The sequence below is a fragment of the Cupressus sempervirens genome, chromosome 5 (genome assembly GCF_028749045.1).
Source record: "Cupressus sempervirens isolate cs-2001-9-10 chromosome 5, ASM2874904v1, whole genome shotgun sequence".
NCBI classification, from domain to species: Eukaryota; Viridiplantae; Streptophyta; class Pinopsida; order Cupressales; family Cupressaceae; genus Cupressus; species Cupressus sempervirens.
In genome coordinates this window covers 34,339,247-34,366,824 of record NC_143122.1, presented here as the reverse complement: position 1 = coordinate 34,366,824, position 27,578 = coordinate 34,339,247, and the positions used below count along the sequence as shown (strand labels likewise).

Sequence of the window (27,578 nt, the reverse complement as noted above, 5' to 3'; positions counted from 1 at the left end):
TATGATCCTTCAAAGTTTCCAAAATGAGAATTGTGCACAGTCATGGCTGAGAATCTACAATTTCTGAAGAATTCATGCATGAAAATCAAAAACCAACTCCACTAGTGGATAGAGCACAAAAAAATAGCCAAGTTCATAACAAGAATCATCAAAATCAGAGTCCGTATGAGCAAGAATGAGACATTTGAAAACTGTGTTCAAATTTGTGACTGCCAAAGGAGAGGGGTATGGTTGTAGCTTTGCATGCTTGATTGTGCAAAATATACAGCTTGCATGCAAAATCTAAAAGATACCCATATGGTTTTTCGAGGCTATGAACAAAACTCAGAAAAGCATTTTTCTTGCTGATGTACAAAAGATGTTGTTGTAGTGTAAATCAGACATCTTTAACAGTAAAAAATGGCTCCAAAAATTAAAAAATGACCCCAGCAACCAGAATATGACATGTAAATGCTGGATCAGCTTCCCAAGTCCATCAATGGCATGCTGGAACCTGCAAAACTGATTGAAATCTCCAAATATGCAAGTTGGTTGTGAGATTTGAGATTGAAACCCCAGAGAAAAACCGTTTTTGTCAAAACTTTTCTGATTCTCAGCATCATCCAAAGATGCAAGAGAAGAGCATACTTCATTTTTCGAAAAATTACAATAAAGTTTATTTGCCCCCCCTGAATCTCTCAAATAAGGAAACTATAATCTACTCTTGCACATAAAAGAGCTCTGATACCATGTTAGAATATGATAAGATTAATAACCCAGAAAACTAGTGCAAAGAATAAATATCTAAACTATGAATGCAAATGATACAAAATCAAAATAACATCATAAAGTTAGTCTTCAAGAGAGTAATGCAAATGCTGGAAGCAAAATAGCATTAAGAGGATGCAGAAACAAGAGATACAAATACAAGCCAAGTAGCATGCTTATATAGGCTAGGGAGAGGGAGGAGGTGGCAACACCAACCAATGAGGAGCAACCATCTATCAGAATAAAGATAGAAAAGTATCTTCCCAAGATAGCTAATGGATGCTTGCATGTAGGAAGGTGGCACCTCACAACCACACACCTAATAAGACATGCTTTATTAACGTAAGCGAGATTATTAAAAATATAGGAAAAACCTAGCAAAATAGGAAAAATAAAAAACTACACTAACATTAATAGGGTGCTTACTTAATTATAAGTTGAAGTCCTCTAACCACACACACTTCTAATAGGGTGTTGAAATCCTCTAACAAGGTGGGACTTAATAATCTTTGTAAGCCCTTAATAGGGTAGGCATTTTACAAGGCAAACCATTATTTATGGTCAAATCACTGTAACCTTCATTGGATACACTTTATTGCTGCAATAGTAAAGATTTGTCTATGCCATCCCCACCCCAATTTTACCTTCTCACTTGGAGGGTTTCTAGGTAATCATATCTAGTTTTATGTGTGTGTGTGTGTGTGTGTGTGTGTGTGTGTCTGTGTTTGATTACATGTTTACATGATTGATGCATATGCTTTATATGCTATTTCATTAATGCATATGATGTATGAAGGGAGATTTAAGTTTTATGGGTCCAATTTTAAACTACTAATTCACCCCACCCTCTCAAAAGTTTACTCTCTTCCCACTTGTAATTCCAACATACAACATGCTTGTTGGAATTATGATATATTTGTCATTAGTGCAAACACTTATTTGGTTCTGAATGCTTACTGAGCTCATCACTTAGTGTACAGTGTATACCAAGCATTTAGTGGTTACCTTTTAAGTTTAGTAGGTAAACAGTTCTCACCAAGCATTCCAGAGGTTACCAAGTGAATGGGCAGTTCAGCAGTGTTCACCAAGCAAAGCAAGGTAAATGAAGAACTCAGTGTTCACCGAGCAAAGCAAGGTAAATGAAGAACTCAGTGTTTACTGAGCAAAGAAAGGTAAATGAAGAACTCATTGTTCACTGAGCAAAGGAAGGTAAATGAAGAACTCAGTGTTCATCGAGAAAAGGAAGGTAAATGAAGAACTCAGTGTTCACCGAGCAAAGGAAGGTAAATGAAGAACTCAGTGTTCACCGAGCAAAGGAAGGTAAATGAAGAACTTAGTGTTCACCAAGCAAAGGAAGGTAAATGAAGAACTCAGTTTTCACCGAGAAAATCAAGGTAAATGAAGAACTCAATGTTCACCAAGCATAGGAAGGTAAATGAAGGACTCAGTGTTCACCAAGCATAGCAAGGTAAACAAAGAAGTTAGATTCTACCAAGTGACACTATATCTACTGAGTCACCAATGGTTACCGAGTCCCAAGTAGTATTGTGTGGCTAGTATGAATCGAGCCTCTAGTTATACTAAGTGCATGACGATGCTAAGTAATGTAATAGATGCCGAGTATCAGAAGGTCACCGAGTTAGCTTGAGGAACTCGAGTTTTCTACTATCTAGCCGACTCAGTAATGTTTTGTTCACTTATGTTTTAGTCGACCTTGTAGTTGTAAATATTGGAATGGTATATATGTAATGTATGATATCATTTTTAGTATGATATGGTGTGTATAAAAAGAAGTGATGTTCGCATATGAAGAAGGTATTTTGATGTATTTTGAGAAAAGTGAAAGCGAATCAGCAGCAGAATAAAAGGAACATAGCAAGGTCAACATAGGAGCAGAAAAGGTATATCTATCACATCAAGTGATCAATGCAAAAAGGATGTTATCAGAAAACAGTTGTAAGCAAATCCAATACTTCATCCTAACAGGTGAATCAGTTCATAAATCCTTTAACAAGGTGGACCTAATAGTCTTTTTGTAAATCTCCTAACAGAGTGCATACTTCATTGTATGTTTGTAAATCCTCTAACAAGGTGGATCTACCAGTCCTACTTGCTCCTAATAGGGTAGATCACTAGAAGTGATCATTTTAAGCCTTTATAGGCCAACTTTATACTGCAGTATTGAAGTTTTGTGGGTATCATCCCCACCCCAATTTTACTTTCTATTTGGAAGGTTTCTGGGTCACCAAATCTCTGTGTACATGTGCAATGAATGTTTTTTCCTTTAGTTATGCAGTAGTTTAGATGAATGAATGATGAATGGTTAAAATTCTAAATAAGATAAAAGTTTTATAAGTTACTAATTCACCCCTCCCCTCTTAGTAACCTACCTTATCCTAAATATTTCCAACAATACTGAGTCAAATCCTAATTTGAGACCACAAGTAGTGCTAAAATATTTTGATGAAGAGTTTACAATTTTTCTAAATGTTGAAGAGGAAAAAGTTTAGATTTTCGATGATGTTAACTTGTTTAGCATCATCTACTAGAATATCAAGAATGACTTAGTCAACCTTGATACATGTATCAAAGAACTTCAAAAGTGTCAGTAAGAAGGAAAATTCTTGTATGTTAAGTGTATCTTATCATATAAATTGACTAAGGATTTGGATAATTAGTTAGAGGAAAAGATGAATGAGTTAGGGGCTTTATCTAGCTTAATCCAAGACCCATCAAGTAAAGTTAATGATATTGAGATTCAAGTTGCCAGTGATATTAGTGAGATCAGGAAACTAGAACTTTGGAAAGAGAAGATATTGAAGAGAACATCTAATTTTAGAGAATCTATTGCTGTGAAGTTATCATTTGTTGAAAAGTAGTTAGAAGAATGTGTCAAGACCAAAGACACACATACAAAAAATTTCTATTTAGATCTAAATACAATTGATAATGCACCATATGTATTATGTGCAATTCTTACATTAGCAGATTCTATCGAAGAAACATGGAAAAAAGGTATGGACAATTTGAAGACTGTATTTGATGATTGTATGAAGAATATTTTAGCATAAAGTTAAGGACAAGCAGTTTTGATAGTTTTGAATAGTATCTTGACATTTTGAGACCTTTGTCATTAATGTTAAAGGGGGAGTAATTGTAGACGAAAATTGGAAATCCAGATGAAAATTAGAATGCAAAAAATTTGGATAGAAAAAGGGAGAGGTACATGTGTCAAGTGAAGTATATTGTATGGCAGAGAATATTTGTAAAGTTGTAATAGATGTAATGTTTATTTTGATAAAAAAAAATTTCACTTAGCCAATTTTCCCCTTTTTTTCCATCAATACCAAAGGGGGAGATTTTTGACAATTGGATAATTGTGATATGTAATTGTTTTTATTAATGGCAACACATGATGTACATGTTGATAGGAAAACTCAAAAATAAAGATACTTAGTGTTTAGTTATGTCTAAGTATAGAATTTGATATACAATACTGTATTGTTTTGTTTATAACATGTTGTAGATGTCATATTATGACAAGAAAACTTAAATGGTGATAATGTGTGTAACCTTAGAAGCTTGTATAGATTATACAAAACAAGTTAATCATGTTTTGATGAAGTAGGACAGTGGAATTGAAAGAAATAATTATTTTGGTTGCAAAACAACTACTTGTCCAATTAGGGTTGACATCCTAGATGTTTTCTCTAACTTGGAAAAGTGAATTGTGGTCTTAGCTGACCCAATAGTATTTTATGTAAAGGCATGGTACTTATGTAAAGGACTTCTTAATATAAGAAGTGTGTGCTCATGATTATGCTATTGTATCAAGTGTGTGAACTTGTGAGAAAACTTTTGTGAAAGCAATATATACAAAGTTTTTGTATGAAGTATCTTGTGATCTAAGATCAAGGTGAAGATTAAAGATTAGTGAAGGAAGGCAAATAATAGTAGAATACTTGTTTGAGCAGTGAGCTCTTCATGTAGTTGAAATTGCATGTTTGGTTTGTGGGTTCTTCTTGCATACATTGCTCTACCACTCCTAATAGGGTTGGAATCTCCTAACAGGGACTATTATACTAAATTTTCTCATTGACTCCTAATAGGGTCCATCCTCTAGCAAGGAACAAATATATCAGTATATTATCTAGTGGGTATCATCCCCACCGATGTTTTCTCTTTGCCAGGGTTTCCCTAGTTAACAAAATATGGTGTTATGAGTTATCTTTGTGCAATTTTACTATTACTATTAAGTGTTACTTTATTGCTTTGTTATGCATAGTTTAAAGAAGTAATAATATCTAGGTGGCGACTAAAGTTTGTAGATTACTAATTCACCCTCCCTCTTAGTAATCCCTATTTCTAACAAAAATATCTTGATTCAAGAATGGAAGCTAGCTCCAAGGCCTCCAATGCCTTTCTTTCCTAACATTCTCAACCATTAGCCTATTGTATCCCCTATTCCTACTTCCCCTACAAGTCAACTCCTTGATGTCATCCCAATAGCCTCCACATCCTCTAATGGAGTTGATAAGATTGAGTCCATGATGCCACTAGTAGAATTTTTGCAAATAAATGAACATGTGACTAAAATTTTTAGTAACAAGTCTAAAATTTTTAGTCAGATGACTAAAAGTGATCAAATTCTAGTAATATTTGATAATTTATAAATATAAATTATTGAATAAATGACTAATTTGATCATCGGGTAAAATCACAAGGTTACATAAGATAAGTGACTAAATTAATGATCAAATAAATGACTAAAAAATTGGTGACTAATAACTAGTCACCTAAATTTAATCACTAAATGAATGATCAATTTTTTTAGTCATATTAATACATTCTTTTAACTTTTTAATAACTTTTATTACTCACTGATGGATTTTTTATCCTATCAATACATCAATATCAATTAACTTCCTCAAATATTTTCTCAACTGATATTAAATTAGAAGTGAACTCAAAATCACCACAATCTACCCCAAAACTCCTCAAAATCTATATACGAACTTTTGAAGAAAATAAAAACCCTTAGTGCACTCAAAACTACAAGTCTATCTCTACATATAAACAAGGTTAATTATCAATTAAGTATTTTATAATCTAAACATATAACTATTATTCATCACATTATGTCATGTAATAACCATCTTAAAATAGAACATTATTTTATTATCTTTACTTTTAATATATTTTAGTATTTAGTAAATAGTGATAACCATTATTTAAAAAAAAATATTTACTAGTAATATAAGGACTTTTTCAATAAACATAATTAAAAAATAGATTAATTTAAAAATGATATTCATAAAACACATATGATCCATGGGGATTCATTTGAAAATAAAATACCAAAATTTCTAAGGAAGATGGCACATTTCATCTCTATCTATATTCAATAGAGATAGTGCATGTCAATATTTTTATCTATGTTTTCAAGGTAGCCTCGATAATTACCTCACTCTTTCTTGTTTCTACCAAATAGAAGAGAACTCATAGATTTCTTATTTTATTATCCAAAATAGGGTTTTGAGTCAAAACCATCTAGTTGAGCTATACAAGTGCCTATAATTATAGAAAAAACATCCAAAATATTTGGTCTTGCATTTAGTATATTATGCATACTATGGTATTTAATTTTTTTGTTAAGAAATATATATATATATATATATATATATATATATATATATATATATATATATATATATATATATATATATATATATATATATATATATATATATATATATATATAGAGAGAGAGAGAGAGAGCCAAACCAAATATCAATACCTTATTTAATGTCACAACCATCAATCTAGTCTGTGGTTGGAAATTCAATTCAAAAAGTTCTTTCCATAATGTTTGAATAATTATCTAGAATATATTATTGGATTCCCCTTGGTAGTTCTTATTCATGAATACAATATAAATAAAGGAATGACAAATTGAAGTTTCCAATGATTATCAACCACCTCAACATGATGCAAAAATTGCATCATAGGAGATATAAATTAAGAGTAGAGAAAATAAAAATTAGAAATTAGGTAGCTAGTGGCAAGATATATATGTATTTAATCTTCTTGAAGAGCCTTGGAGATATCATCCATTCCCCTCATGGAACCCTTATCGACATGAGTCATTTGACAAATAAATGACTACGTGACTACAAGTTTTAGTTGTAAGAACTAAAATGGCTAAGTTCCACCATTTTTTTACAACATACTTATAAATGGATTATAAATAGCTAATTTGACCATCACTTAAAAATCACAACTAAAAGACACAAATAAAAATGATTATTACTCGATACAAACTTTTGACAATATCATAGACAATATAGGATTAAAGTAGGTAATTAAGAAAATATTTTAAATTGAAAAATTATATGTTAGAGTGGGTTCTATTGTAGGATTAGTTGAAAATTGAAAAAAGAATCTTTCATTTTATCTCATGTAAAATAATAATGCTTATATTTTCCTATTAGCTTTAATGACTCAATGTATGTTTATTGAGATTATTTATGTTAAAATTAGATTAGTCACTTATGTGAAAATTAAATTAGTTTTATGGAATATTCATGATCACAAGAATCTATTTTCTTGTGGGATTTTGCATTCAAGGAATAATAATAAAGATAGAATACATTTACCCTAATAAGAATTAAATTAGGATTTACACTTTTAGGTAAAATTGAGATCTTGAAATTTCATAAATAAACTAATTGTTTCCATAAATAATGTCTCTTTGTAGAAAAAAAAAACTTCTAAAATATTTTGTGAAATCACACATAGCTTAAACACCCCCTTAGAAAAATATATGTCATTTCTCTTTTAAAATAAACCTAAGCTAAAAAAAGTGAGGAAGAAGAATGAGAAACCCAAAAAATGTAAAGGGCATAGGGGTTTCAAAACATTGTAATCATTTGTATTCTTCTATATGTATGTTGGGTGTTTTCATTTATTATTAATGTATATTCTCCTTTGAAAGCTCAGATTCCTTGACAGATTACTTTGGAAGGTTTTAATTCATTTAAACTTGTTTGGAATAATGATGAACTTTTCCACCCTCCAATTACGTTCATAAAAACTTATTGTCTTCCACTATTCATCTTAATTTCACATTATTATGTAGAGATATCTAGCTAAAGAAGACACTACACATTATACCTACTCTATATAACTCTCCTAGAGATTATGCTACATATCTTCAATTATTGCAAACATGCGATCTCAAAAGGGAGAAAAATCCACTATCACATTCCTTAGAGGTAGTTTTTAATTGCTATGCCCACAAATTTTCATAATAAGCTAATTCACATGGATATCAAATGCAAAAGTTGGTGAATGTCCATAAATCATTTGACTACAAGGAAAAATGAGACCTCATATCATGACTTATGACTATTGCAAGGTATGGAAGACATGGTTATCCTCATCAAGCAATCAATTTGTTTCAAAATATACAACAAATAGGTCTCCAAAAAGATCCATTTACATTTTCCAAGGTACTCCCAGCCTATGCTTAACTTGGAGCTTTGGAGTAGGGTATAGATATACACCAAAGTATAAAAGATGTGGTAATTTTTTCTGATGTTGTAGTTATAACTACCCTATTAGACATGTATACAAAAAGTGGAAGAGCATCTGAGGTCCAAAAAATGTTTGAAAAAATGTCTCAAAATGATGTGTTTTCATGGACTTCAATGATTGTAGGCTATACACAAAATGGATCTACTAAAAAGGCTCTATAAGCTTTGAAACATATGCAATTGGTGAGTGTGATATCAGATTCAATAATAGGAGCTTTATAATAGGGTATGGGTATCCATCAAATAATAAGGGAAGTGGAATTTTTGTCAGATATCATAGTTGATAATTCTCTTATAGTCATGTGCAAAATGTAGAAGCATAGACAAGGTGCATAAATTGTTTCATGGAATGCCTCAAAGAGATGTAGTTTCATGGAATACAATGAATCTAGGATTCTCACAAAATGGATTTTTTGAGAAGTATTTAGAAACATTCAAGAGAATGCAATAGAAAAGTTTAAAACTAGACTCTATGAACCTTTATCAACATCCTCCCTATCTATGCTAACATGAGCTCTTTGGAACATGGTGTGAAAATGCATCAAACTATAATATAGGGGAGATTTTTGTCAAATATTAATGTTGAAAATGCTCTAGTGGACATTATGAAAAATGTGGGAGCATAGATACAACATATGAACTATTTGATAGGATGCTTCAAAGAGATTTCATATCATGGAATGCAATACTTACAAGAAAGCAGTAGTGTGATTCAATATTACCCATTTATCATACTTATGTTTTCTTTGAAGCCATGCATCATTTATTCTATCGCTATACTGGATGAAAAATTTAGTATTGATGTGTGTAATTTATCTTGTTAGGTATGGTGATATTTGATTAAGTTTAGTTTGGATCACTTTCTAGTTCACCATTCCTTCATATAGTTATCACATTTTTTTGCAACCAAAAAAAATATTTAGTAAATTAAGTGAGCTTTTCATAAAATGAAGAATTACGTGGACCCTTTAGACAATTATGCCAAGAAAAAGTAATTAAAATCCAAGTGGACCCTTGAGAAACTTAATAATTGCATTTAAATAGTTGAAACTTGGACATCATGTATCATTTAGGGACTATAAATGGATTTCAAAATTATTCTAAAATATTGTGTTTGTAGAAAAATACTAGAAAAGATGTGCAGTCAATAGACACTTAATAAAACTAATTTAAGTGCAAGTACTATGAAACCATTGAGAAATTCAATAAATATGCTTAAGGTTTGAGGGTAGTAGGGAGGAATTATGTACATAGTTAATAGTAGTGCAAAATAAACTAGTTATGAGGGGCACTATGTTATACAAAATTATACATTATAGGCACTTTATAGAGTAGGCAATGACAAAAAAATAGGGTGTCATTTAAGTATTCTAGGTGGTACTACAAAATTTCTAAAATTGTTGCCACATGGTTTGGAGAGAGAAAGAAATTCTAAATCTTTCAATCTAACCTTAGTTCTCTTTTGAAACTCTAAGTTGAGTTGTGTGTTGAAGCTTTGCTAGCATTGATTGTAATAGCAAGAATGGATATTCAAAGACTATTGAAATGAAGGAAGTATGTCAGTAGAGATACAAATGGTTTTGGGGAATATCAATGAAGATGGAATATAGTCCTTAAAATCCTCTTAAGGTTATGGGATTGGACCTTAAACTCAGCCTATACAATGCTTGAGAATGTCCTAGTGTACCTCCAATAGACCAACCAATTGATCCATACTAAATTTGAAACTCATACCTACAAAATAAACATTAGAATGAATCATTTAGCATTAACACAAACCTTAAGAAAAATAACAACAAAATTTATTGATTCTTCAAACTAGGGTCTCCCATTTCATATTATATATTATAGTTGGTTATTGAACAAGATCTCCTTTGTAAGGGAGACAATGTCATAGTATCATTATAATAAAATATTATTTTTTAGAGCAACCCCTAGTAGTATAAATTCTTTGTAATATGGACCATAGTTCATTGATTGAATCCTAAAAATATTATTGGGAATGTAAGAAGATTCTATTCTATAGAAGACCTTATATTAGATTCTCAGTCTTCACATTAAACAATTATTTTATTTATTCTTTAGACTAAACCTAATAACCAATTCCAAAGAGGGGCATAAATCATTGCAATAAATTGTAGGAACTATTTCAATGTAAATTTATGACTTATAGGCATGATGTAGTGTAAGGTAGGAGAATCCCCAAAGGAGATGTCCTAGCCCCCAACAAATAATCACATAGTGGAAATTCAAGATCTAATACCAAATTACAATAATTTATTCATAAAATAATTGTTACATGCAATGTGTTGGGTTATAAGGCCTTCCTAGTTATGACCAAATACAAAAAAATTACAATAAAAGTTCTGCAAGATCACTCAAGATCCAACCCAAACACTAGCTAGTCTAGATCTATACTCTGGTAGAAATGTCCAAGGAAGATCTCAACTTGTGCTTGCAAGCCCACCAAGAAATATCCTTGTTTTCCAAGTTGCAACCCTAGATCTACTCCAGCTTTATCTAAGATCTAAGTGTTAATTGCCTCACATTTGGTGCTCTGTCTACACACTCACAACTTCATCACAATCCTGTTGTAAACTGCCTCACATTTGGTGCTTTATCCATAGACTATGGAAAATTCTCCCTTTAGTTGCTCCCACACTCACTCCTCTGAATGAATGAATCATTCCATGAATGAATGACTAAAAGACTCCACGAGACCACCTACTTATACCAATATAATCCACAAGTCAGCCTCTAACAACAATTAAATGTCCAAAAATTGATACCCAAGAAAAATCACAATATCTCCTAGCCCCAATTGAATTAGAAGTTGTTCTTCAAGTTAAAGGTAGTAATTTAGGTACTATACAACCCCTTAAGGTCACTAAGGCTGATTCATTAAGGATATATTAGGATTCATCTCAAAAGTCACACACAGAAACTTGTCGTGGAAACTGTCAGAAATTGATAATCTAGGAGAATTACCATATCTCCCATTTTGTAATGAATTAGGACTAGAAACCTTAACTAGAGATAGTAAGCTAGGCCCTCTTTAATATTTGAACTTAAAATCCTCTATCTCATTCCACAAAATTAGTTATAGGGCCTACAATAGGCACCCAAAAACTAGAAAATATATGTCCAACAACAAGGTAAAATGGCTCAAATGTTAACTCAATCCATCTAATATTTATGCAATCATGAGGAAAGATTCTCCAATGTATCTCCAAAAAATCCCTAACCATGAAAAGCATAACTCCACCAAAATCCAAGCTTAATGCTCCTACATTAGACTCCCCAAGTAAATAGAAAAGTATGTCCCATACTTTGATGCCCAAAGAAAGATCTACAACCAACTTCACCTTTGCAAAAGGATTCCACTTCATCAAAGTCAATATAAAAAATCTTAAGATCAACCATCTATGCTTTATCCACTAAAACATCAGAATCAAATACATATCAACAACCAAATCACCATGGTCACATCCAAGAACAAACTGAACATAATGCTTCATTAGCAAATCCTCATCCACATCAACAACTAGTGAATCCACACTAGGAAAAACAAACTCCACATTAGAAAAAATATGTAGACCTTCATAAAAACATGCCAAATCACAACACTAGTAATGTCATTTCTCACAACAAGATGCTTTGCAACATACAAGTCACCACCAACAACAACCAGATCATCCACAACCAAGTGCTCTACAATTTCCATGTCAAACTCAGCCAACTGATCATGAAAACCAGACTCTATCCTAAAATCAAGAAGGTTAGGAATATTCTCAACAACAACCTCAAGTTTATTTGTAGTTTTTTCATTAGACTCCAAAAATTGATTAGAAAAACCAACCTGTTCCACCTCGACCTTGCTATGCCATCTTCTGACACGAACAAGTTTCTTAACCAGCCTGACAACTCTCTTCTAGATTGGTAGACTCTAGATCCACAAACATCTATGAAATGCCTTCCTTGTCCTATCCATATCTCAATCATTCAAAATAGTTTTAAACTAAGAAACCACTACCTTAGTTCGATCATCCAAACTAGCTTCAAATCAAGTAGATATCTCAAAAAACTCCTCTCCACCATATAACAAAGAATCACAATCATATTAGGGTCCAATCATGTTGGATCCATCTCTCAAGATCTTTGTAAACCCTCTACAACAAATCCTTCACATGCTCCTTGTGAAAAACTTGAATTATTTGCAAGTCAGATCACAACTTGCCACCTCACATGAACAATTAGCAACCAAATCACAAGTTTACGAACACATATCTACAAAACAAAAACTCTCTACAATCATGCCTCAACAAGATTAGTCTTCCATAATTGCACACATTGATAAATATGCAACCCTTCTACAATTGCAAGTCAGAACCACAATCTGCCACCTCACAACCAAGAGATCTAGGACTCTAGAAAGAAAACTTCACCACAAGATCAATATCAAATTAGATCTACTTCTCCAACCCAAGTCATGGCCATGTAAACTACCACAATTTTAGTGATCTATCTGCATGCTTAGGAAAAACTTTCACTTTAATACTACTTGACATAATGCAAGGTAGGAGAATCCCCAAAGGACATGTCCTAGCCCCTAGCAAATAATCACAAAATAAAAATACAATAATAATGCAAGATCTGATACAAAATTAAAATAATTTATTCATAAAATAGTTATTACATGAAATGTGTTGGGCTATAAGGCCTTCCTAGTCATGGAAAAATACAAAGCAATTAAAATAACAATTCTACAAGATCCCTCAAGATCCAACCCAAACACTAGCTAGTCTAGATCCACAATCTGGTAGAAACCTCCAAGGAAGATCTCAACTCATGCTTGCAAGCCCACCAAGAAATCTCCTTTTTTTCTAAGTCATAGCCCTAGCTCTACTCTAATTTTATCCAAGATCCAAGTGTAAACTACCTCACATTTGGTGCTTTATCCACACACTCACAACTTCATCACAATCCTATTGTAAACTACCTCACATTCGGTGCTCTGTCCACAGACTCAAGAGAACTTGCCCTTCAATTGCTCCCACACTCACTCCTCCTTTGAATTAATGAATCATTCCATGAATGAATGAATAAAAGACTCTACAAGAACACCTAATTATACCAATCTAAGCCAAAATTTGGTACAAAATGTTAAAAACTAAAAAGGCCTAACATTAAATACTTGAAGAGTCACAAGTCTGCCTCAAACAATAATTAAATGTCCAAAAATTGATACCCAAAAAAAATCAAAATATCTCCTAGAACCAATTGAATTAGAACTTGTGCTTCAAACTAAAGGTATTAGTTTAGGTCCTCTACAACCCCTTAATCTCACTAAGGCTTATTCCTTAAGGATATCTTGGACTAATCTCAGAAGTCAGACACAAAAACCCATCATTCAAACTACTAGAAATTGATACTCTAGGAGAATTATCTCCCAACTTATAATGAATTAGGACTAGAAACCTTAACTAGAGATAGTATTCTAGGCCCTTTTTAATCCCTAAACTTTTAATCCTCTAAATTAATACCAAAAATTAGTTACACATCCTATAATAGGAACCCAAAAACTAGAAAACACATCTCCAACAACAAGGTAAAACGACTCAAACTTCAACTCAATCTGTCCAATCTTTATGCAATCATGAGGAAAGGTTCTCCAATGTGTCTCCAACACATCCCTAACCATGAAAAACATAAGCTTGATGCTCCTACATCAAGGAAACAAGATAGTCAGTCAAACAAATCATGTATTATAGTTCTATGAACTTTGTTGTTTAATAATTTCTTGGTTAGATTAACATTTCAAATCATACTCTATGTTCCATCATTAGAAAAAATGAGTTAAAATTTTAATTATGAAAACTATTGCAAGAGATTTTACTTTACCTACATTCCTATAGGAGATTAAGCTTCTAGAAATTGAACCAATAGTCACTAGTTTCTATAATGATAGCTATCTTATTTGATAGCATGTCCTACAACAAGAAGTGTTGACTCATTAATATACAAGAGCAAAAAAAAAATCAAGGATTGAAGTATTGACTTAACCATAAGTCATAATATGTAGTGATTTTCAATAATCTTACTTGAATGTGTTTGAATAAAAAATTAACACTAAGAGCCCCATTTGGAGCACCTTTCAAGGGGAAATGGTGAGGTACAAATATACATTGATAATTATCGAAGGTTGTTGTATTGAATTTCAACTTCTTTGTGAGGGCTTCTAAGAATTCTTTCATTAGTATACACCCAAAAGTAGGTCCATTTGTGATAGTTACCCTATAAGGCTACACAATTATAGCTTTCTCCTTCTTGAAGAGCAATGAATAAACCATCGAACTATAGTAATTAAAAATGGGTCTTGCAAATAAGTATGCATCTATAGACTCAACTATTTCAACACAAAGTGTAGTATTGAGTGCACACTAGTAAGTTCTTATAAAATATGGAAGAGTTTCTGAAACTTGGCCCTTAATAGATGGCTTTGTGGCCACAACATAACTTGAAGCATTTTCCAATTTCATAAATGAATCTTTTTCCTTAGCAATCCTCATCTTTGGACCCCCAACTAACACTATCTTAACTATTGCATTTATGAACTCTAAAGTTGTTTCTACAGCTACTTCCAAACTTCTTGGATTGCTTAGCGTATAGTTCATCCCAGCCAAAAACACTATTACCAAAACAAGTTACAAGTGGCTTTGAATCCAATGAGCGATGCAAGTGTTTCATGATTTATAAACCTTAATTTCAATTAAATTAATAGATTTTGTGACCCATCGAGGCCTTTCAAACATTAGAAAACTATTAAGAACACATCATGGTGAAACAAAAAGAAAAGTACACTTCCAAGTTCATTTCAAAAAGGGCACACACACATTAATAAATAGTCGAAAGGAAATAAAGTTTACATAGCAACCCATTGTCTTGAATGATAATTTAAATCTTACTACTATAGAAAAAAGTGTTGAAAATGAAAATAATAGTGTGTGTGGTGAACCTTGCATACTAGAAGACATATACTGGACCCACCAAGGAAGAATTGAATATAGTATAAGGAGGAAAATAGTAAGTTATAGCCATGTGATGAATATGTAGAGTTAAATCTATTGGGGTTTACTACTATAAATTATCTTTGAAGTTGGGCATTGATCTCATGGACATACACATCAATTAACAACTTTACTTGAGCTCTAAGTGTAACTAGGGAAAAATTAATTTGACAAAATTTAAAATAATGTGAATGAAAAAACCATCAAATGTGCTTCACTGATTCTACAAATAAAATAACCAATAGACTAAACTAAAGTAAACCTATAGACATTAAGATCTTGAAACTACAAAAAAGATGGGAGGCCAAAGACTAGTAAATCTTGATCATGCCCTTGGAAGAAACTTTTCAATCATAAACAATAGGTAGAGATCCACAACATGAAGAACTCACACATTTAATACTTAAACATGTAGGACATTGTACAAGTACAAAAATAGAAACTAATTCCAAACTAATCACATTTTCATAATTTATTTGAATATTATTTATGGCTTTCTAATTTTGATCATGTATGTAGATTTTTTTTTTTAACATAAATCTTTCAAATCATACTATGATCCATCATTTGAGCATACAAAATATGTAATATGAGGAAAAATTTTCAATCTACAATCTACAAAAATATATTTTAGATATTTGTGTGTTCTTACATTCTGATGATGGACCAAAGAGTGAGATCCTAAACAATGATGCTAAAAAAAGTAGAATCAAAACTAAAAGTCCATGTGGAAGAATCTAATTTATGAAAAAGGAAACAAAATCCCACCTAGGAGTGTGACAACATGGAATAGACTAGTGTGGAATGCCAATGGAGGTTACATCTGATGCTCATATAAATTAGCTTACTCTTAATAAGTGATGTAGAAATGGAATGATCAATGAGCTCATTGGCATCGTTTAGATTATTCATAATAATCTAAAACCCCAAAAAACCCACCATAAATCACTTCAAGAAAACATAATTCTAAAATAAGGAAAATAATAGGAAAGCAACTGAAAGAGCAAGGGAATGAATACCTGAGCACAAGTTATAGCCTAAAAGCATCGATACTCCTAGCTAAAGTCAGGGAGCCCAATGGTGTGATAAAAAATCTGGTTGGTTCCATAGTTGTTGGAATTAGGGCCCCTAACAATGCATATGACTGGCAGATTCTCACTATAAGCCCCTACAATGGCATTGATAATAGAGGCCCCCAATAGTCAATGTAATTTGTACATTTACCAAAAAGGGATCTTTAAACAAGGTATAAAAATTCATCAAAGAATACTAGGGCACCAAATTAATGTTGTTAGTATAGCACTTTCCTGAAATTCATATTAGGGCTTCAAGCATCCTAAGATCTAGTTGTGGGGCATTCAGGGTGCAATTTCTTATTCTATGTTTGCATGCTTTAGAGATAATAATTGGCTTACAAAAATTGTGCATAGGCACTACAATTTGTAGCATCACTGGGGAGTCATAAAATCTATCAAGTTCTATATGTTTGCACAAAATATTTGGTACCTAAACTTCCTGAGTATTGATGCTAGATTACAGAGTTGATAACTTATTTAGGGCAATATTTTGTATGAAAATTCGATCTACATTTAGGATAATGGCTAACCATTTAGAGGGTTCAAAAATTGCAGACATTGTTGGGTGATATTTACCTCTGAGTTTGGTCTATTGAACGGGCAGCCTAAGGCCAACATATGAACCTTTATTTTGCCCCATTGCTACTATTTACTACTTATTATTTGGTCTAGAGAATTCATTCTATAACTTAACAAGAGAAACCATTTTGGAGAAAAATGTGAGCCCAATTTAAAGAAATTGCAACTTGGTGAAGGTAACATTTACCATTTTTAGTTGATAGGCTCTTCCTATGAGGTTGCTTGCAACCTAAAACTATTTAACATCTGAAAACAAGGTACTAGGAAATAATTTTAGGCTCCAAATAGCTAGTTTTGTGATCAGGCAATGCCACTTGAATCGATGCATGTTAAATCAGACATAATACTGGCTATTAACTTCTGACTTACCCCATCTACTCTCATAATGAGGAAAATATTGGAAAATCTTGTTTACAAATACAACATGATTCAATGGAATATTAAAGACTTGTTGGATAGTAATAATATTTCCATTATAATCTATGAAAAGGTTTGATCATTTGATTAATCTAGGAAAAAGTAGGTACAAATGTAGAATGTCATAACTCCTTATTGTGAAGTGGCTTGTACCTTATATATATATATATATATATATATATATATATATATATATATATATATATATATATATATATATATATATATATATATATATATATATATATATATATATATATATATATATATATATATATATATATATATATATATATATATATATATATATATATATATATATATATATATATATATAAAAGTATTTATTTGATGTTACGTTCTATTATCTGTTGAATTTGGTTGAAGATGTCCAAGGGATGTGTATTTTTGGTTGAACTTTTTATTATAATTTAGCATGATAAATGTTTAACAAAACAATATAGATACGTTCAAATAAAACATGTTACGTGCCTTTGGATTTTAACAAATTTGAGAGATGTATGATTAAAAGGATTGATTTAATATATATTATTTAGCTTAACATATTCATTTGTTATTTTACATTCACAGTCATATATCCTTGTAATAGAGAGTTTATTCATTTCATTAGGTAAATACATTGTTTTAACTAGTTTTGATTTTATAACATTAATTCTTTTGAATATATATTAAAAAAATTTTTTTTACCTTAAGTATGCTTGCTTAATTTATTGAGGATTTGGATACCCTAACAATATTAATATACACTAAGGTGTATTGAGAGTGAATACGAAGCCCATGGCTTTTATAATACTTTCATGCTAATTATCATATAAGTAAAACTTTGGCAAATTTATATTAAGGATTTATATTCCTAATCTTTATGGTTTCGCATGCTCTAGTATTAAAGAGTTCTGCATTGTTTTTGAGCATGCCAAATAAGGTGGAAAAAGAAGAGGAAGCCATATGCACGACACTGTGTTTGTTGTAGAATCATTCATTACTTTTTTGTTGAACTTTTAATATCACTTAAGGCTTTAATCGGCCAATATAGCTGGTATGGGGTTTTGTTTGTTGAAATGGAAAGGAAATTTATTCATTTTTTTTCTCTATTCTATTACACATTTGTAAGATAATGCCAAGATATCGGCATCATGAAGGGGTTTTGTTTGATGGAGATATGTGCATATGAGACTGAGCAAGATGGGGTTTCTCACTAGAATTTTTGGTTGATATTTTTAGAATCATCTACTTTACTCCATTTTGAAGAGGTATTTGAGTTGGTAGTGTGGTATTTGTTTTGGATTCGTAGCCTTGACAACGAACCTATAACAGAGTTCTGTCAGTCTACTGTGATTTGGTAGGGGGATTTTCTTTTCCCTAATCTATTCTATTTTGTATGGGTTATTTTGAAATTCGTAAATAATACTGTATGTTTGATAATGATATAAACTGACGCCCAAGCGTGGGTGTATGCAAGGTTCAACACGATGATGCTAAGTTTTGCATATACCCATACTTGAGTGTGGGTATAGTATTTTCACTTTGATAACATAGAATGCATTTGGGGTTTTGTTTTATATTGTGGAATTTGTATCAATGTATTAGGATCCACATTTATTGAGCCGATCTCTGTGAGAATCATGCCTCTATGATTAGTAATATTATTGTGCTATCAAAGTATTGCATTTGGTCTTGGGCATAGGCGAAGAAGAGAATAAGATTGGGCTTGAATGTTCTATCAGTCAAGTTGTAATTAAGTCATGTTCACAGTCATTTACCCTGATGAATATACAAACTAGGGCAGGGTATCTTAGCAAACAAGTTTTGGGAAAACTCTGGCTTGAATAGTAAGTTAAAAATTAAATAGTCTTCTCATATTCACTAGTAGATTCATTTTATTGTATAAAGGAAAATAAGATTTGGATTTTCATCAAACAAGTCATAGGTAATCTTTGTGTAGTAGCTTTTTTGTGAAATTAAACTTGCATTGTAACAAACATTTATGCATGGATCTAAAACAAGGTTAAATCAACATTTTATCAGTATAGTTTGACACGCTTATTGAACTGCTGGAAAATTTCTTATAGAATAGACGACACCCTATTTGAAATACAATTTGGTCTAAATTCCTTTATAGTTGCATAGGGATTCCATACGTTATTTGGTTTTTTTGGATATTACTGTTAATTGGGACTGGCCAAAGACCTTTTGTCAATTGATTTATATATATGTGTAAACTAGTAATTGAGTTACATGTGTGTCGCATCTTGTGTATTAGTATATCGAGGATAAATAGTTAGTATGCTAATCTTGAGTTAGAAATTATATTTGGCAATTTGGAAATAAGTTTATTTGAATATATGGTATCATTGATTATGTTCTTTTTGTTTAAAAACATCAATAGAGTTTATAGCAATCGGTAAACTGAACGTTGTGGAAATCTATTAAGATGTTTAAATTTAATTTGTTATGAAGTTATTTTTTAGACATACCAATGATATATATATATATATATATATATATATATATATAATGCTTTTGAGATGAAAATTTTATGAATTAGAAGATATTATTCTAATGATGTTATTCTATCCATTATTGAAATGAAAATTGTTTTCAAATAAAGGAAGGATTATGATATATGATGATATAATTTCATTTTAAACAGAAGTATCATATGTATTTTGGTTCTGATATCTTGGTCTATTCAACAATAAGTTAAGATGATAATTTTAGTAGGAAGATGTGTTATAGTATTTGTTGGGACTAAAAATTGCATGATCAATTTTGAGCACCATTAAAATTTAATCCCTATTAATGCTTTAAAATGACTTTGTACCCGGTTGTCAGTTTGAGCCCTAAGAGGTGTTTAATGCTTCTAACACCTTTCATTCAGTGTGTCTAAGTGTTCCCTGATGATAATCTATCACTCTGAGTCATTTGGCGAAGTCCTGTTTTGAGCATTTTACACCAAGTGTCAAACAGTGACAAGAGGCTGTGTTTGCAACTGAATATCTTGCACCCAGAAATGTTTCAAGACTCGCCGCTTTGGGAGTGTCTAACATCCATACCCAAAAACCTATTTTTTAGATTTCAAGTCGTTTTGAGCTCATTTGACTAGGTTTTGAATCCCTCAAAGTTGGTAGTTTACTATTTTCACACATTTGCAAATTGTACACAATTGTGGGAAGCCTTGTTTGACCAATCATATCTTTGACCCAGTTGACCCAAATGAAAAAATTCCTTTTGCATTATGTTCTAGGGGTCAGACACTTCATATTCTCTAGTTTTGAGATGATGACGAATCCATTTGGTCAGTTCGCTAACCTGATTAAAAACCCAATTTACATTGTTTTGTTATGGCTAAGGTATTCAGATTGATCCAGACCCCTGTTCGGCATGTTATAACTTTGATCCATTGATTGGTAAGCCAAAGTGAATTGTACCATTGTGTTGTGTCATGAAAATCATTAAAGTATGCCAGTTCTTAAGTCATGACGAATCCATCTGCATACTTTCACATGTCCATACATTTGCCAAAAACTACTTTTTGACATATTTGCCAGTATAAAAGTTCCAAGTGCCTATTTTCGAAAATTTTCCAAATGTGCCCTGTGATTCGTCATGAGCCCAAAACATGGAATTATATTCTCTTCATGGCAAAGAACTTATATCCTAGTTTTCAGAACCCCAAGTGATCAATAACTCAGTTTATAATGTCAAACTCGAGCCCAGTTTATGTTTTTTAACATTGTTTGCCTGCAGGGTAATTGAAGTATGGATGTTCGGCAATTAAAATCTCTTGACTGGGAATTCATCATGGGCTAAAAATTTGCAGTGTGATAGAGTATGCAGGATTGAACACTCATGCCAATTTTTGTGGCCTGGATGCTTGATTGAATTAGTTTTTAAGGCCAGCTGGCATGCCTCCTGACACAATTTTCACAATGGTGTGGAAATGATTGAAATAGGTTTTCAGTGATGATTCAGCGATCAAGTTTGATTCCAGACAGTTTGTGGATGCTAATGACTGATTTCATCAGTTGCTTAGAGTCTTGACATTAATAGCCTCACCAATGCTGCCTATAGAAGTGATTGAAGCAGTCTTCTACTTTTTGGTTTTAAAGATGAATTCATTTAAAAATATATTGGCATTTAGGCAAACTGCTACATTTGAGAACTATACATTGCTTTCAAATTTGAGAACCATATATTTATGACACAACATAAAAGGAGTCTCAAATGTTTTGAAATACAATTTTGAAGATCAAAGTAAAAGCATTTTTATGCATTCAAGAGTGTCATGACAAAGGACAAAATATGGTAGATTAATTCCATGGGGGAAGAGGAAACTTGTAGGCAATCCACATTTTGGCAGAGTATGCAGTTTTGTAGGCATAAATCATCCATGACATCAAGGAAATATTAGACAAAAAACATGGCTCTTATTCTTTTTGAATTCCTCCAACACATTTCCTACACTTTGAAGGTTGGGGACATATAAAAGAGCCCACGAGTAGGCACCTTCATGCAAATAGGGAGGAAAATACCTAGCAGCAATATCACATTCCCAGGCATGAATGAAAGAGGAAGAGCCACGCTGGAAGAAGGAAAGTCACCCACATAAAGAGTGAAAGCCATCAAAAAATGCCCAGTAAAATGAGGCGAATATAGAAAAATAGGGAAGGCCATTAAAGCTGCAAATGAAAAGAACAGAGCCCACGTTCAAGCTCGTGGGAAGCTATAACAATGAAGCGCACTAGTATATAAAAGAAGGTGTGAGGCAACTTGATGAATCCACCAATTTAAATATAGAGGCTGCATTTTTAAGGATTGAAGGGAGCCACTAAGAAGCCACCCAATGTGCAAAAAAGAGATCCACATAAGCCATCAAACAAGCAGATTTGCAAGAAGTGAGGAAAGAAGATGTAGTTTTTAAAAGAGGCCTACGTTGCAAGAGAAATGGTCAGCTCATAACAACAAAGCTCCAGATTAAAATAGGAGTGTTCACGCATTAAAACAAAGCACCCACACACGCCAATCGAAAATGTAGAGAGGGAACTCAATGCAAAGGATACACACTGCAGATGAACTGGTGTATTGTTGAGAAGACACCAAAGTCAAAGTAACGACTAGCAGATAAGAAATCAAATGCAAACGACGACAGTGGTAGGAGTATAAAGACTACCCATGCATAAAACAGAGAGGCGTATCTCATTAGTAGCAAGCCACCAGCAATATAAATAAAAGAAACCACTCTAGTTTAGAGTATCCATGCCACATCAGAGAGAGAAGCCACACAATTTTAAAAGGGCAGATTTCAATGGAAAAATGTCCACTCCCAATAAAGCAAGGCCACGCCAAAGAGGAGTCTATGCCAAACATGAGGGAATTGCATAAAATAAAGAGAGGAGAAGCATCTATTAAAAACAAAGAAACAATAAAACATATAATCCCACATTGTCCATGGGTGACTTTTAATGTTCTTTAAATATGTTTCCATTCGCATTATGTAGTGTCGTAAGACAGAGGCCTTTTGTGAAGGCCAACGCATGTGGCAGGTAGGCCCACCAATCTGGCCAAGTCAGCTAGAAAGTGCTAAATTTTGGAGAAATGCGTGCAAAAAGGTGATGACGTCAGTGAGCTAGAAGGAAATTGAAAAACCCAAGAATTCGACAGTCGCTACCTCGCTAGTCGAAATATTTGGCTAGCAACATAGTGAGGTCATCGAAAAACTTAGGAATTTGGCAAGAGTCAACAATGAATCAGATGGTGACAAGTGGCAACAATAGAGTGTATGATGTGGCAAAAAAATGTCAAGAGCGCACCAGATTGCGCCACTCGATAGATTTGACGGTTCTCGTTAACTCGCCAAGCAGAAGATGCACGACAACTAACATAGCGAGTTAACAAGAAGATGCCATGTGGCAGTTGGTCAATTGAAGGTTGACCTCAGATTCAAAGGCAATAGAAATTAAAGAATAAAAAATAATAATATTTTATTGTTATTTTTATAAAATATGCACGTTCAAAAATTATTGTAAAAGGGGTCCATTCTAATGTTCAAACATTAGATATTTTAAATTTTTGAAATTTTAAAATATCAAATGTGTAGACATGAGTTTCTAGTGGAGGAGTCATTTTCAAAATGATTTTCAAGAGGTTTTTGAGAGGCCAAATAGGCAATGTTATATATCGCCGAAATCGAGAGAAGACGAACTTTCTGATTCTAGAGTTAGTTTTTGCACAAGTATTATTCTATTTGAGCTATAGGAGGATTTGTCTCAAGTACCTTAATTGCAACTATATTCAAACTAGGAAGTTCAGATTTGATTTTTGACATGATATTGACTTGAATATGGTTAAAAAATAGTTGAAATGCAGTATGGGTCAAAATTTGAGTAGACTCATTCAATAAAAACTAAAATTTCACCAGCTTTTCATAAGGTAAATCAGATATTTTAGTGACTTAGCAAGTTTTCATCATTCAGAAATAGACATTTGGAAATCAGTTACAAAAAATGATGAAATCAAATCGGATCACAATGGTAGAAAGAAGAGAGAGGTGATTCAGCTGAGAAAGATTGAATTCCAAGTGGACAGATGGCAGTTGTAGATCAGATCCGGGAATTCACCCTTGTCTATATGATTCTTTCTTTCTATCATTTGAGGGGTTCCAGTTTTTGGACTGAAAAACCATTCTTCAGAATTTCTTCTTGTATTGAACAACATTTTAAGTTTTATGCAAATAGTTCATGTCTGTTAGGTGATTTATGAAGTATTCTATACATCTTTCATGTATTTGATTTCAAAGAAAGCAAATAAAGAGCGAAAATGGTTTCAAATTTAGCCTGAATCTTGTCTCTTGTTTGTGGATCTGTAATCTTTTCTAGTTTATGATCAAAGACCATAGATTAGGTTGCATCTCATTTAGTGATGTATGTGATTGAAATACCTTGCTTATGGAACCAAGAGCCATGTAACCGCTTGGTTTTTATTGTAGGGCTTACTAATTTCATGATAGGATATTTTGAGTATGAGATTCATTTTGATGCAGATGTCAGTTCACAAAGTGAAAGATAGATCAAAGATTTGGATGTAGTAATATGTTTGAGATTTCCAGGAGATGTATGGTTATAATTCATTTAATTGCCTAATAGATAAGGCACTGATCACAGATAGGATCATTAAATTTTGTTGCTCATACCTGGGTCTTGCTATCATCAATCTATAAAATCATTTTCATTTTATGTTGAAAGATATTCAATGTATAATCCGCATTTAGCTTTCTAGTTTCATGAGTCATGTCCTTAGCTATTTCATGCTTGTGATCTCTTGGTTAAGCATAGAAGAATTAGGGGTTTCATCTTCTTTTATAGATCCTAAATATGGTTATTACACTGGTCACATAGTTAGATCTAAAGAGGTTCACCTGCCTAGGTTTTGTAGAGCCTGAAGAAGAAGAAGGGTCATGCCTTATAGTTGGCCTGGTGTCTGAATGAGCATGTTGAAAATGGTAGTTAGCTGCCCCTAGATATGTTTTGTTCTCATCAGGGTAATTGAAAATGGGTAACATTTTCAAACACCAACAAAATGGCAACTCTGCTGGGGAGTCTATGAAGAAGTTCATTGTTAGAATTACTAGAATCTCTGGTATAAATAGCAAGGTCATGAAGTAGTTTCCATTTCTTTGCTAAAGATTCATGTCCCCCAGTGTCCTTATTCAGTGACAGTAGAAGTTTGATTGAATTGAATAATTTCCAATATCAAAGTCCCTTGAAGTTTTGATAAGTTGCTATCAAAATTTAGAGTTAATATCATGTTCTTTTAGCTTGTCAAGAATGTGAAATTCCCCTGTTGTTGAATACAATTTGCAAATACCAGTTGTAAGTTCTGGACCATCTTGTTTTGTTTTGCAAGTTGGTTAATCTTTTCTCACTAAGTGAGTGGCGAATCAAAGTAAAATCTCTGCACCAGTGCTTCAAAATGTGAAGGTATTCTAAAGGAAACAATAGTGGGAAGGAAGATTTGAAGAGTTCATTTCAAGTTCTTGACACTGGGTAAAAGAATCAAATGAGATGCAGTGTAAGTGTTAATAAATCTGGTTAAGATTTGAATCTATTGTTATTTGCATCATTGAAGTAGTTGCAGGCATCCATATTGAGAGGTATTTTCCACTTTCATGTGTTCTCATTTACATGAAAGTAAGATTTCAAAAGTTTCTCCATCAAATGGTTTATAGCATTAAATAGGAGATTGGTTCAGTACAGTTCAACATGCTTTGTGGAAAGTAGATTTAGCAAAAGTGTTTTATATGTCAAAGTATGTTTGAAATTTTGAATTGGTAGAAAGAACTCCAGATCTACTACAATTAATAAATTCTAGAAGTGTCTAATGGTGAATGAGTCTTGAGTTTGAAGAATGTCAAGTTTCATCTCATCTAGTATGCAACCTGTTAGTGAAAGTTTTAGATCTGTTTCTACCAAGAGGTATATGCCATTAAATTTTAATGGTATCCATGGTTTCCCAAATACTATGCCTTGTAACCTCAGAAAGAATTTGCCTAAGTTTGGTGGAAACCATGATAATTCAGCCAGTTATCATGTTCAACTATTTAGTGACTTGGTTGGTGATTTTGAAATTTCTCATGAAGACATTCAGATGAAATTGTTTGTTTAGACTTTAGAGGATGATGCTAGGGACTGGTTTTCGTTCCTACCAGCATGTTCAATTTCATCCTGTGATGAATTAATGTCAGCCTTCATGATGCACTTCAGGGAAAGAGTAAGCATCTCTGATTATTTTGATAATTTTTTAAAAATTCAAATCAGGAAGGTGAGTTAGTTCCTGAATTTAATATCAGATTTGCAAAGATTTTAAATGAAATTCCTGAAAGCTACAAGCCATATGATCAAATGTGCTTAGTGGTTTACCTTGGGGCATTTGACAAAAAGATGAACTATCTGTTGAGAGATAAGGAACCTAGAACTTTGCATCAGGCATTCATGATAGCAATAGAGATTGAGAATAACATAAAATATGGCTTAACCCAAAGTCACTTCTCTAGAAATGTTTGCCGGCAAGATGAGGTGCAAAGAATAAATCAATTTCATATAGAATGTTTAATTTAAGATCAGCAAATAAGTAACCCTACTGTTGTAAATAGTTTTGTTGAAGATTTAGAAATAAAAACATGTGAGCATAGAATCTCTTTGTTGCAAAGAAGAAATGATTCCATTCATGTTGAATTGAATGCACAAGTTTATGGTATTACAATAGCGAATGATAGAGTTGATTCACTTGATGAGTTATGCATGCAAGATATAAATCTAGTCATTCATTTTCCCATTGATGATTTGCATTGTGTTGAAAACATAATGAATCAGGAAGAGGAAAGGTATTTATCTCAGTATGAGGATGAACAACCTCGAAGTGATGTATCAAGTGATAAAGATGAAGTTGCTGATCCGACATATTGTGAAGAAGCATCATGTGAAGACAATGGCAAGACTTGTTGCTCAAGTCAAGAAGAGGATTGTGATAGTACATATGCATCTTCATGTGAATCAGATACTGATTGGCAAGAAGAAAGTAATGATGAAAGTGAGTTCTTGTATATCAATAAAGGTATGAATTCCTTTCTTAAATCTGAAAGTGAGTGTCAATTTCAGAATTGTGTAAATCAGTTTGAGATTGAAAGTTATGAAGAAAATGTGTCTACACAATATGAAGACAAAGAGGTTATCCATAGAGACGTATTACCTAATTGTGTAGAAGAGTGACTTGAGGATGAGTGCAGTGATGATCAGTATGTGATTGATCCTAAGATTAATGCATCAACACATATTGGTAAGATAAATGATGATTTTCTTGCAAGACATTTGAATGGAGACAATGAAAGTAACTTTGATTTGTATTCTACATGCTTCGTTGACGGAGTGGATGTTGAGTCTTCATATGATTCTATTTTTTCTTCTTCATATGCTGAAAGTGTCCATGATAGTGATGTTAGAAATTGTTTTAAAGTTTTTACTAGTCCGTTATATGGTGAGGAGTTTTATGTTGATCAACACATTACTTGTCCTAATGTCTAC

At 32.5% G+C, this 27,578-nt stretch overlaps 1 pseudogene; it reads right to left on the bottom strand.

Annotated features, from left to right (window-relative positions):
- Positions 1-14,269: 14,269 nt before the first annotated feature.
- Positions 14,270-16,593, bottom strand: LOC149554450 (pyruvate decarboxylase 1-like; annotated as a pseudogene).
- Between the last annotated feature and the right edge of the window lie 10,985 nt (positions 16,594-27,578).